This window comes from Mustela putorius, unplaced genomic scaffold, assembly GCF_011764305.1.
Source record: "Mustela putorius furo isolate JIRA1106 unplaced genomic scaffold, ASM1176430v1.1 tig00000242_pilon_pilon_pilon, whole genome shotgun sequence".
In the NCBI taxonomy this organism is placed as follows: domain Eukaryota; kingdom Metazoa; phylum Chordata; class Mammalia; order Carnivora; family Mustelidae; genus Mustela; species Mustela putorius.
The window spans coordinates 10,198,396-10,211,350 of NW_025421325.1; the positions used below are offsets into that span (position 1 = coordinate 10,198,396).

At 44.1% G+C, this 12,955-nt stretch overlaps 1 protein-coding gene and 1 long non-coding RNA gene across 2 annotated transcripts in view; one reads left to right on the forward strand and one right to left on the reverse strand.

Annotated features, from left to right (window-relative positions):
* Positions 1 to 2,788: 2,788 nt before the first annotated feature.
* Positions 2,789 to 8,550, reverse strand: LOC123391554. Its single transcript, XR_006606245.1, has 3 exons — positions 8,253 to 8,550; positions 7,370 to 7,431; positions 2,789 to 3,992 (listed from the first exon to the last, which is right to left on the reverse strand). It is a non-coding gene; the product is annotated as an uncharacterized LOC123391554 (long non-coding RNA).
* A 136-nt stretch (positions 8,551 to 8,686) lies between these two features.
* Positions 8,687 to 12,955, forward strand: part of NR3C2 (nuclear receptor subfamily 3 group C member 2) — a 340,694-nt gene continuing 336,425 nt past the window's right edge. Inside the window, exon 1 of the mRNA XM_004758031.3 lies at positions 8,687 to 9,058. The gene's annotated coding sequence lies outside the window, so the exon portion shown is untranslated. The remainder of the gene's footprint in view (positions 9,059 to 12,955) is intronic.

Consider the following 12,955-nt stretch of genomic DNA (forward strand, 5'->3'; position numbering starts at 1 on the left):
AAGGGGTAGTGAAATATAGCTCGAAGCTAAAAATTTTTGCTTAGATTTTTCATTCCAGAAGATTGAACATTGGCTCTTTTTTGTACCTTGAGCTTTTTGAATTATCTGCAGAAGTTAGTGTTTGTTTAAATTTCTCAGTGAGTACACTCGCTGTGATTAATAATCTTGATTTAGCTCCTCAGTCCATAGTTTGTTAATGTACTAGTAGTTGAATTTTAGTATTATAATCTCACGATGCCATGGAAATAACTTAAAGTAAATAAAAAGATATGTACATATGATATTGTGTTTTGTTCCTTGGAAGCTTTTATTGAATTATAACAACTATATATATATATTTTTTTTTTTTAACAAATAAAGATAATTTAAGAACTAATTATATTTTCAAAAAAACTTCAGTTCATGTGATACTCAATTTGGAAATAAAAACAGTAATTTATAAATGAATGAGGGAGTAGTATATGTTGAAATGATGTAGTTATAGTAATAATTTTCCTAGATTTTTTTCTTTTTTGAGATATACAATTATTAAAAAATACATGTTTTTGTATTATATCAAACAGATTAAAAGTCATATTCATAAATGTATTAGAAAAATCTGAAAATTTTAGGAGCTTATTTGGTCCTTTACACAACAAAACAATTCTAACTCATTGTACAGAGGCATCATAAGTCTATTTAACTTCTACTTACAGGACATGGTTCTACTATATGCATGGCAAAGGCCATCCAAAAGCTTTTTTTTTTTTTAAAGAAATGAACTAGGTTAAATGGAAACATGTCTACTTGTTTTGATAAAATATTAAAGGCTAGCTATAATTGGCACTAAGTACTTCAAAATAGATTGTGGTCTAAATATTAATAATTGATGTGGCATATACCTTCCATATACAAAGTATTTATATGTGTTTCCTTTTTTTTTTTACTATTAATTTTTTTTTTATTTTTAAATTTTTTATTTTTTATAAACATATATTTTTATCCCCAGGGGTACAGGTTATGTGTTTCCTTTTTACACATGGACATTTAAGGTCCAAAATTTATCCACTAAGAAAACCATATGATGCTCTGTGAAAAACTGTCAACACCAAAAGATTTGCATCTGGCAGGAGTTGAGGCTGGGAAAGAGGAAAGGGTATCTTAACCACAGTTTTTACTAAAGGTGCCTATGTCTGTTGAAAAAAAGTCTTACCAAGCAATTAAAAATGCCTCATATTGAAAGAGCTAATAGAAGTGGCCCCCAGAAGGGCTAGAAAAAACAAATGCAATATAATAAAAATATCATTTGACATAAGAATGTATCAATTCCTCCACTGTGCCAGCTAGATGAAGTGGGAAATACTCAGCTGCCTTTGTTGGGACAAACTCAAAACTTGGATTAGGTCCTCCAAATGAGTAGATGACCTCTGAGTAAGATGATTCAGTAGGTTTCTTTAATAATATACCATTACTCCTACTTGCCTTGGAACAAAAATCACTCAGCTTGGGGACACTATGGGTGAAAGGCAAATCTGACAGTTGCCGAAATTTTAGTTTTCATTTGCTTTGTAATGCATTATCCATAGCAAATTTACCTCTATCTTTAGGAATAAAGATGACATCTGCCATAAAGTGTCTTACATTTTTCTGTCTGCTATTTCTAATGTCATGTATCTGACATATGATAACCTCCCTTTATAAACTCTAATGTTAGGGAAAAGATTTTATTCCATTTGGGTGCCCATATGGCTATTCTTGACCTACTTGCAAATATATGACAAGATACACTGCACACTCTCTCATTCTGACATTTCTATTTCTGACATTGAATATACCTTTTAAGAATAAAATAATCTTTATTGGATGTACCTAGGCATCAGAAAATTAAAATTTAAAAAATCCACTTGGCCTCATTATTATATGGATAACTTATTGCCTGCCCTTGAGGTATTAACATTTTATATCACAAAAAATATATTTTTAATTGTGATTTTCATAGCAAAACATCAAAATCCTAAAGCATTTTGGGTTTTTTGCAATCATCTTTGTTAGAATAAAAAAATAGTGTTGATCAAAATGTTGTCTTAGTTGTTACTGACAGCTGTTAAAATGCTGCTAAAAATATAGTGCCAACTACTGAAAAGCTAACTGCTCCTGTGAAGTCCTAATGAGAAATTCTAAATGAGTTTTTCATCAAGTTCAACAGAGACTCTTATGTTTCTCACACCTGACCCACTGGATTGTTTCACTTTTCTGTGGTTGTTATTGCACATAATATCAGAGAAACAGCCCCAATGCATAGTCCTAACGTGCAAACAAACCATGAATTTATTTATGTAAGATTAGCACAGTTATTTAAAGGTGATGAATTTCCTGTACTAAACGAAGGAAAAAAAAAGGAGAGAAAAAGACAAGAAATTGAAAATATCTTTATTTTTATTAAAATATACTGCTCTAAGTTCCTCTCCCCCTTTTCAACTACTGTACATTATTTCTAAATTTAGAACAGCAGTGTAGGCACAGTGAAATCTGATTTGCTTCTAATAATATGGCATACTAATTGTGATGCATGTGCTGTTGGGTGCTCTGTCATCTCAAAATCTGGCCACAGAAATCTATTAGGTTTATGTATTTTTATTTAAAATGACTATAAATGAAATTAAGATAGATAGATGATTAAACAGAAAAACAAATACAGAAATGAAAGCTAATAAAAATATTCCAAATAGTCTAGAAAATTGAGTTTGGTCTATTTCGGATATTAACAAAAACCCTGATATGTTTTGTATTTATCTTCTGGTCCACAATTTCTTATTTGCTTGCAATGTTTATAAACTGTAACATGTGTGTTTTGCAATAAACAAAGAAAAAGTTCTATCTTCTATTATTCCCCTATTTATCTTCTCTCTCCAATTCCCCCCTCCTCTCTCATTCTGACTCTCTCAGTCTTTCTCAACTCTTTCCAACAGCTGGTAAGAGACAGTGGCGGGGAGGGGGGGTGGGGGGGTGCGGAAAAAGCCTAGCTTTTTAGAAAGAAAAAAATGCCAGCATGGCTAGGCTTATTAATGAAGCTAACTATGACCAAATGTTTAGCCTTTAACTTTTAAAAATTATTGAATACAACTAAATTATATGATACCTAATGGTTTTCACTTTCTTGTTGGTTATAAAGATATAAAGGAGATGTATTTAATACATTTCAAAATAAAATTGAGAAGATTTTTTTGGGGGGGGTGAGTAATGATTTCATGGCTTAAACTACTCTATGCTTTTTTATTTCCCCCAGAGTCAGCTCTTTGAAGAAATGGGATTAGAATCAGGGAACTAAAGGGTGGCTCTGCTAAAGCTAAAATAAAGAGCAAGGGAAAATTTTTTTCCAACACAAACTTAGATGATATTAGGCTTTGTATCTGAAGTTATATAATAGAGGATGTGATGTCACACATGTAAATTGCAAACGCTGAGTCCTGCATTTTATGGTGGCAAACCTCAGGGAGTTTGACACTAATGGGATGAAGGAGAGTGATGTCCTAAGGTATAGCGACTGTAAACGGAGGGTGATCTATTTTCAAGAGGGAGATAACTATTGCTGCTGCTTCAAGATTTAAGACTATTTGGCAGCTGCAAATTGTCTCTATTTGGAGATGAAGTTCTTTTTCTGTTCTTTTTTGTTTCTTAATTTTATTTAAAAAAAATTTCATCCTTTTGCAAAGAGAAAATATGCTTATCTAAAAGGATGAAAAGAACAAACTGTTGAGACAGCTTAAAAAACAAGCAAATAATGACATTAAGTGTACACTTTTTTAAGGTGATAGGGCTCTTTATTAACAAGCATTGGCACAGAATATTCCAAACAACTGGAAAACCCTGCATCCCCATTTTTGATGGAGTCTTTCAGGGGCATCACTTATGGGGTGATTCCAAGCAAAACGTCACTTTCTCTTCAGATGAGGGAGCCACGAACTTTATCCTGGAGCTGTTCTCCCTTAAGATAGCACAGGACCACTTCTTGTCTTACAGATGGCACAACAAAATAAAGAGAAGAGGAAAACTTACTTGTTAAATGTTTGGGCAAATAGCTAAACACTTAGATATCCCCAAAGATTTGACTATTAATAATGGCAGGATCCCCAATACCCTTTCCAAAGGATAAGAGAAGCTGGTATATATGGGCATATGCTACTCCCTACTCCCAACTATTTTGGTGTGAAAAAGTTTTAAAAGAATACTTATATACATTTAAAAACTCAATCTTAGTTTTACAATATCAAATGGTTTTTAAGGCAGGGAAGATAAAAATTTGAGAATGGACAAGAAAAAACACAGGAAGAAATCTTTGCACCATCTTTGCACCTGATCCTTGACAAGTTGTCTGTAATGGAAATTATTGGTTAAAATCATGGTAGAGATTTAGGTAAAGAATGTTTATGGTAAATCATTTTTAAAGGGAAAAGATAATCGATATCTAATCAATTTACTAATTTTGTAAACCGAATTTACATAACATAGGTTTCCTTAAATAAGAGTTTTTTTCTAACATTTCATTATGAAAAATTTCAAGTATACCAAAAAGTTGAGAAAATTTCACAGCAAACACCTGTATACCCACCAACTAGGTTCTACCATTAATATTGTACTTCAGTATGCACATGCTTCATCACATATCTATGCATTCTTCCGTGTATTTTATCAACCCACCTGTGTCAATCCATCTTATTTTTGATGCATTTCAAGATTCGGTTTTTGCTGTCAGGACACTTGTAATTAATTATTAATACGTTCATTTTGAAAATATATTATTTTCTTGATTTCGCTTAAAACATAATACCTTAAGAACTTCACATTACCTACAAATAAGGGAACTGAGGCAAAAGGTTGTTTTTAGAGGCCAAAATGCGACCCTCAGCCATCTAAGAACTGAGTAGTGCTAACGCTGTGTGGGTGATGGACGCAAAGGCAAGCTCGATATTCGGACAGTGGGAATGTGATTGAAGAAAGGCAGTGATTGTTTCAACAGGGCAGCTCTGAGTTTAACAGGGTTTTGTGTGGGAAGAGATTAGCAACTTTCACAGCTATTTAGGAAGAAAATGGGAAAGAACTCTGAAAAGGGCGGGGCGGGGCGGTTAGGATGGTGGTCAATAGATCTGGTACGAAAAGAAGTGCTAAACTGGAAAGGGGGTGTGTGTGGGGGGGGTGCTGTTCGCGGGGTTTAAAAAACGGAATCGTAGAGCACAAGCTGGGAAGCGTGGAAGGGGTAGTGACTCTCCCCCCCAGTATATTCCACCAAGGTTAACTGTAACGGTGCGGTGGAAGAGTCGGGCTGAACGTATATCTCACACACGTGAGTGAGCGTGAACCCGCGCGCGCGCGCACACACACACACACACACACATTCACACACACATCGCCTGATGGGGGTAATCTGTGTGGCAGAGAGTGGCGGACGTGGGACTTCGGGGAGGCTCCGGAGCCCGGATTCGGCAGACAGCTCCGCAGGGCAGAGGGAACGGGAGAATCCCGGGATCGAGGGTCACAGCTTCATCTTCTGCCCCTCGCGGCGCGCCCGCCTTCACGGCTCGGCCGCCCCCCTTTCACTTTCGCGTCTGCGTAGGTGTCTGCCCCGGCTGGCGCGAGGGCGCGGGGGCGCGCGGGGCGGCGCGCGGGGCGGCGCGGGGGCGCGCAGCGCTCGCCGAGTTTGGGGGGAGGGGTCCTGGCGCTGCGCCCCTTCCTCAGCTTCCTCCACCGAGGCACCACCGCCCGCATCTCAGCCTCTGTCACAGCTAGGGGACCTGTCGCGGCCGCCGCTCCTCACCAGTCTCCCCACACGCCCCCACGCACAGCCACCCGTCCTTCCTCAGCGCCCCCCCACGCCCCCCCCCCGCTACGGTGGGGGTGGGGCAAAGGCGCCGCAAGCTCGAGAGAAGGGGGAGAAGAGCAGCCTCACTGGGTGGGCGGCGAGGGAGCAGGAAAAGAAACTTTTCACTCCCGCCCCCCGCGCGTGGTCCCCAACCCGTGCCCCCTCCTGCCCCCCGTGGGTGGGGACTGCACCTGAGGCCAGGGCGCGAGCTCAGGCCCAGACTTTGGGAGGACGTGGGAAGTGGTGGAGGGAGGGTTACGTGCATCGGAGGTTCGGTTTTTCCCTCCGCCTCTCTACTGCCAGGGGCCAGGGTGAGAGGGCAACCAGCCACTGGCGTCCCCATCCCGATTTCCCACCAGCCGGCGGCTGGACGCTTTGCAGCCTCCTCCGGCGGCTGAGGGTGTGACCCGGGGAGGGGGCCGCGGCGCCGCGGGCTCCCCCTGCGGCCGCCCCCTCACATACACACAGACACACACGCTCCGCCGCCCGAGCTGTCACCGGCCACCCCAGGCCCGAAGAGGGGGCGCGGAGAACCGCGCTGCGGGGCTCAGGCGCGGAATCATCCCGCCGTTACTTCCCGGCTTCCAAGTCTGCAGCCGTCAACGCCGGGGAGACCAGCAGCCCCGGGAGAGGGGCCCGCTTGAGGCCGGGCCGCCGCTGCTGGGGGCGAGCGGGCGCCCGCGTCCCCTTCTGCGCGGTTTGGCGCCGCCGCCTCGCCTCCTCCTGCGGGGTAACAACACTCCTGGTCTATAGCTCTACCCACCGTCAGTAGGGCGACTGCCGGGATTATCATCCTCTCCATCCTTACCGCCGATCTGGTAATATTGGACTTGCTGGTGGCGGCGGCAGCGGCGGCGGCGGCGGGAGTCTCGCTGCCCTCACCCCAACCCATCCCCTCCACCCCCCGCCCCGCGCCCCAGCTTCCCCACCATGTCCTAGAAAAGGTGAGTGCAGCGACAGTCACTTTGCGCTGACAGCGGCGGGAGGGGGCCCGGGAAGCGCAAAGGGGGCCCCGGGGAAGGCATGGTCCGCGTAGAGGGCGCGAGTGGGCGAACCGAGGTGGGTTGTGGGCACGAGACCAGGTGCCCGCCGGGCCGCCTCCGGGCAGGGGTGCTGGGCGGCAGGCGAACGATCGCAGCGGCTGTCCCTGCAAAATCTAACCTAGATTTTACAAGAAGCTGAGATCCAGGGCAAGACCGGCCCTCCGTAAAGGAGGTAAAAACTTAGTAAAAGACACACGTCCATTCCTTTAATAATGAATAATTTGTCAGTGCAGGCTGAGCCGCCGCCTCCTCGCCTGCCCCGGCGCTAGCTAGGTCCGGGACTCCCCTCGCTCCTGCCTGCCGCCTGCGCTTGGCCCGGTGCGATCGATGCCAGACTGCTCGCCTGGCCCGGACAGCGCGCGTGACGGCGGGCCCCGCGGGAAAGTTGGGACACTTGGCGAGGACTCCCGGCTGTGGGGTCCCGGGGGCCGCTCTGCGCAGGGGACTACTGAGCACCGAAGTCGCCCCCGCCGCCAGGGAGTTCCCCTACCTGGAGCGGCGGCGAATTCGAGTCTTCCTTGGTTCGGGGTCTGGAACCCCGAAGCTCAGTTACTGTAAAGAGAGGAGGGGGCCTTTGGGTACAGACAGGGTGAACCCCCCTCCCCCCCGCCCTCCGACTTTGGCGGGTGCGAGGCAAGCGTGAGGCGGGAGGCTGCACAGCTGCCACCACCGGGCTGCGGGTCGCCGAGGGCTGGGGGACCAGATTTAGGTGTGTACGTCACTGGTGCTGACTCCGGGCCAGCCGGGAGCCCAAAACGGAGCCTCAGACGCGGAGCCTCAAAGTCCTTAGAAATCAAAGTTAAGAAGCCCTTCCTTTTGCTTAGTAACTACAGCGTTTGGGTGGGCGAGAGGAGAGTCGAGGAGGGGGCGGTTGGAGTGTCTTGCAGACACTCGATCCTTAGAAAACACTTTGATTCCTTTCCCCTCCTGTGTATTTCTCCCAATTATGGGCACTCCCTCCCACCCATTATAAAGAGGTGAATATCCTCGATGGTAAGCTTTCAAATTGAGCTAGTGGAAAAATCCAATACTAAACTAATAAATACACCAACAAAATCATAAAGGAGAGCAACAGCTTTTGACCCTGGCACTTTTTTTTTTTTTTTAAATGGTGGGGGGGGTGTTGGGTGGGAGACAGGCTGCGTTTAAAGGGCTTTGGCTGCACTGTTAAAACAAGGAAATTCAAATCGAGTGGGAACGTGATCCTCTCTCTCTCGCTGGCAGCTACGCTGCGGCTGCTCTGCCGAGAGGTAACTCGCAAGACCGAGGAAAGGGGCGGGGAGAGGAACCTCGGGGGTCGGGTAAAGCCCACTAGGAGTCCTCCCCCGCGCGCGGACGCTGTGGGCGGTGCCTGGGCCAGGCCTGCTGCTCACCTGGCGCTGCAGGTGGAGAGTATAGGGACAACACCTTGACTGGATCTCGGAAAAACCGACTTCTTCCGCGTCACCACACTTTTCACCTCTTTCCTGATAGCCTGAGGTTGGCAGCAGGAGAGTCAGGTGGGCGCGAGCAAGTTTGGGGCAGTAGAGCGAGAGGGGCGGGGGGCAGCGTGCGGAGAGTGTCTAGTGCCCTGTGTCGTAGCTGCTGCCTGGCACCCCAAGCGTCCGCCGTGGCTGCGGCTTTAAGGGAGCTGCGAGTCTAGGCTGTGTCGCAGCAACTTTGTATCAGTCATGTCGCCCTCCTGGTGACTGACAGCCGGGATTGCCCAATGAGAAACCCGCCTGACCTGTGCAGCGTGGAGCCTTGCTTCCCTCCGGGCCAATAGGAAGGGCTCAGGGGGGCGGGATAGCAACCTGAACTTTATCTGGACATGTGACCACCCCGGCCCTGGAGCTGGCCCACTCCCACTCCGGGCTTTCGCCCGCCCTCTCTCACTCTCTCCCTTCCCACTTCGCCCTCCCTGGCCCTGGCCCTGGCCCTGCCCCCTCCTCTCCGCCCCTCCGCGCCCGGGGTGTCATTGGACCGGGGAGACGCAAGCCAACTTCAGGCTGCTCGGAGGAAGCCCGTGCAGTCACCTGGGTGCAAGAGCGTTGCTGCCTCGGGCTCTCTCGCTGCGGGGAGAGCGGCACTCGCTGGCCTGGATGTGGTTGGATTTAGGGGGGCTCCGCAGCAGGGGTGTCGTGGCGTTGGCGAGCGCTGCAACAGGTAGACGCCGAGAGACGGACCCCGGCCGAGGCAGGTGTGTAGGGGTGCGCCGCGGGGCGCAGCTTGCCGGACTCGGCTTGCGGCCGCGGCGCGGGAGCGTGCACTTTGCAGGGAGAAGTGGCTGCGTAATCCGGAGGCACAGTCAGTATGGTGCTGTGTGCTTGTTGTTTTGTTTTGGTTTTCCACTTTTTACCCCCTTTGGCCGCCAGAGGACTATTTTGGGAAAGTTTGGCCACTTTGGATAAATGCCCTCTAACGAGCAGCTTTCAACCGCCTTTGGCAGTGGGAGGTCTACCTCCCTTCCTCTTCCCAAGGATGACTTTTGGATCGTTTTCCTTCTACAATTTTTAAAGGATGTTTGAATAATATTTCTTAACTCTATCAATTGCGGAAGCACCCAAATCTTAGCAGGAGGTGTAGCGGAAAAGGGCAGTTGAAGGAGATACAGATCCTGATGTAGCCTGTATGAAGAGGGCTCTGGAAATTCGTGCATTTCCCGTTCCCTAGTATTTATAAAACTCTGGAGAGAGGCTAATGCTTTCTGTGGCATCAGTTGGAATTCCAAAGGCAGGAGAGGAAGGATGAAGCTTTTTTTGGTGTCATCCGTACCCTACTATACTGAATTTAGGTGCATGGCTTTTCCTACTGAATTTTAAAAGACTAGGTTTAAATCAGAATGATTTATGGCACCATCACTTTTAACTTATTATAACCTAGAAGTTAGAAAAACTTTTGTTTGATAACAGACAAGTTTTTGAAAGCGGTGAATTTCTAATGCACTTAAATTGCTTTTTAACATTTGTATGGCCATTTCTATAGGTGCTGTTATTGATGGTATTTACAAAGTAATGTTAACAGCATTCTCCATCTGTGAAGTTCTGTGAAGTTTTAATTTTATGTTTGAGCTCAAAGCACACTAGCATTGAAATACCTGAGGATAGAAGTTTAAAAAAAAATAAATAAAGGGGAGCTTTTTCCTTTAAGGGAGACATAGTTTGGCTTGGGGATTTTTGGAAGGATCAGGTGGCTCAGTGAATTAGGTGAGTGAATAGAAATCAGGTGTGCTCAGTTCTAACTGGTTCTCCCGCTCTATTAGGTGACCTTGGGCAGGTTTCTATCATTTACCTCGTGTATAAAAGAGGAGAACATAATAATAGTTCTGTGGTAGGTATGACAGAAAAATAGTCACAGACAGCAAACTTTCATAGTGATACGACCACTGAAAATTGTGAAATTGTTAAGGTTCTGTCTTTAAGATGCCCTATTACAGTGAAATAACTATAGAAAATGATATGTTTTAAGTGGGACTATGTTTTGGGGATATTAAAAGTGAAAGTGTTTTCAGACAAAATACAAATTCACAAGAATCTTTGTTAATATTCCTGGGGGGAAAAAAACTATTTCCTTAGGAAAAACGCAATTTAACATAGACTGTAAAACAAAATTTTAAAGTCAGGTTTTTCCTTTGCAAAAATAGTGCTTAAGAGCATACGAATGGCTTAAGGTAGAACTTTCATTAGCACTTTTCCTTACTTTTGTGAAATTTCCTTTATGTTTTGAGGGAGGCCATTTGCATGAAAAGTAAAGGCTCATAATGGTTTTTGTCTTTGTCCCAGTAGAGCCTCTGTTATAGTTTCTGCTGAAAGGGAGACAAGTCTAATTTTATATAAGCTAGATATGTATACATGAAGTGTCTGCTTCATCATATACTTTAGTAACAAAAACTTTCCCTTTACTCACTGGGTATTAAGTTCTATGAGGAGTATAATCATCAACTAGTATTTTCAGTATTTATTAGTAAGTTCAGGTTAACTGAAATTCTGCTTAAGCCATGGTTATTACGCCACTTCCAAAAAGACTACCTGGCTTTTTCCTGGACTACATAGGAAATGAATGCCTAACCTAATCTATTTGTTTACAGAGAAGACTGATTAAAATAATGGGAACTCAGCACAAAATATTTTAATGCTCCTAAGTTTTTAAGAACTCTGATCTTTAAAAATATTTGCATTGGAAGCCATGCAGATGCTAGAAGTCCTCTATTCTTTTGTGCTTGACAGTTGCCAACCTTTATTTTCTTTGTTGAGAGGTGCGTCTAAAGTTGGTAGATGAAGACAATATTTTACACAGAACTAATTTAGATTTCAGCAAAGCCTTTTGCAAATTCTTTAATGATAGCCCTGTCAATAACGTGGTGAAATGCAGCCTGTTTTATGTTACTGTTAAGAGTTCGAGGCTAGCCAAATAGGACTTGGAAAGTTGTGATCAGCTGCATGATGTTAGTGATAAGATGCTTCCTTGTAGAGTGCTTTAAGATTGTACTTGCCTGCTCTCTTCCATGTAGATTCTCTTCGAATCTTCATGTACCCTCACAAGTCTGAGATTTGGCTCCTGTTTTAGAGCAGAGTGGTGAAAGGCATCCCTTAGAATATTAGTAGGTGTTGTAGAAAAAGGGAGCAGTGGCCAAGTTATTTAGAGGATGCTGGAATAAAAAGAAAACAGGTTTCTGCACTGTAAAACTTCTCAGGAGTTCAGCATGCAGGTTTACACTGTGAAACTTCAGAAAAGCAGTTCCTGATCATCCTTTCCAAGAGAATGTTTGGAAGATGGATTTTTGGACAGGGATCTGGAGATAGGATTCTCCTTTCAGACTGTTGCTTAGGGTCGGGTAGGGTGGGGAGAATGGAGATGAGGAAGGAAGCTGTAGGTGGAAGGTGTGGAGGCTGGAGACTTTGGAAGCCTTTGGCAAGGGTCCTCAAGCAAGGGTGATCTGCTGGAATTAAGGTAGAGAGTGGTGTGGTTCACCAAGAAAGGGAATGTGGGTTTATGGACAGGGTTCAGGGCAGGAAGTGGGGAGGGGGTGATACAAAATAGATGTTCAGTTTTGAAGATGAATGGACATGTTTCTTCTGCTGTTTAATGAATTTGGACCTGAAACATCTATACCTTAGATGTGTATCTATTCAAGTATGGGGAGGACAGAGTATTCTTAGGTAGAAGTAGAAGCACAGAATAGTATGGTTATAGGTAAATGGTTTTTCAGTGTAGAAGAGGTCAGTATTAGCAGTTTAAGTCCCATTTCATGACGTGTGTGTGTGTGTGTGTGTGTGTGTGTATTTCAACTTGTTTTTTATCCACACTAAATTTTTTGGCTAGAATTATCAGATAAACACCTCAACTGTTGTAATTTGATTTATTTTCCTCTGCTTTGTGATTGACTTGTGATTAGGAATTTATAGAATAATGTTCTTTAAATAAAAGGTTATATGCTAGATTTTAGTGTTCAAAAACTGAGTATTATAAGAGTTAACATCTTTTATTTTGTACTGGGTCGTCTGCTTGGGATGCAGTAGTGAAATTGACAAAGTTTCTGCCTCCTGAGAACTCAAAATGTAGCGTAGAATACAATGAAGTAAGAGATAATTACAATAGTTAGAAAATTTAGGCATTACATGTTATTATAGAGCCTTGTGATATCTATTGCCAGTTTATTTAGTAGAGCCATTCTGTTATTTTTCTGTGTTAATTAATTTAAGTTCTGTAGCAGAAGGACTTCCTAGTCTCTTTTCCTGAGGGGAAGCTAGGGAAGATGGGGGTAGTGAATGGCCAAGGGGGAAAAGGATGAGAGGCCTAAAGTAATATTGGTGCACAGAACTGCAGAAACTGCATCAGACTTTTATTTGGGTCATGGATTGTTGACACACCTGAAAGGATTTGAAAAATGCGTACATAATGATTTTAGCAGTTTTGTTTATTATAATGTAAATATGACCTTTTTGCTAAGAATGCATTAATTTTCTTTAAGATATGTTTCTTTAGAGTGGTGATTCTCAAAGCAGGGAGCATTTGGTAATGTCTGAAGACATTTTGGTTGTCACAGCCGGATATGGGGAGTACTGCTTGCAGCTAGTGGATAGGTGACAGGGAGATT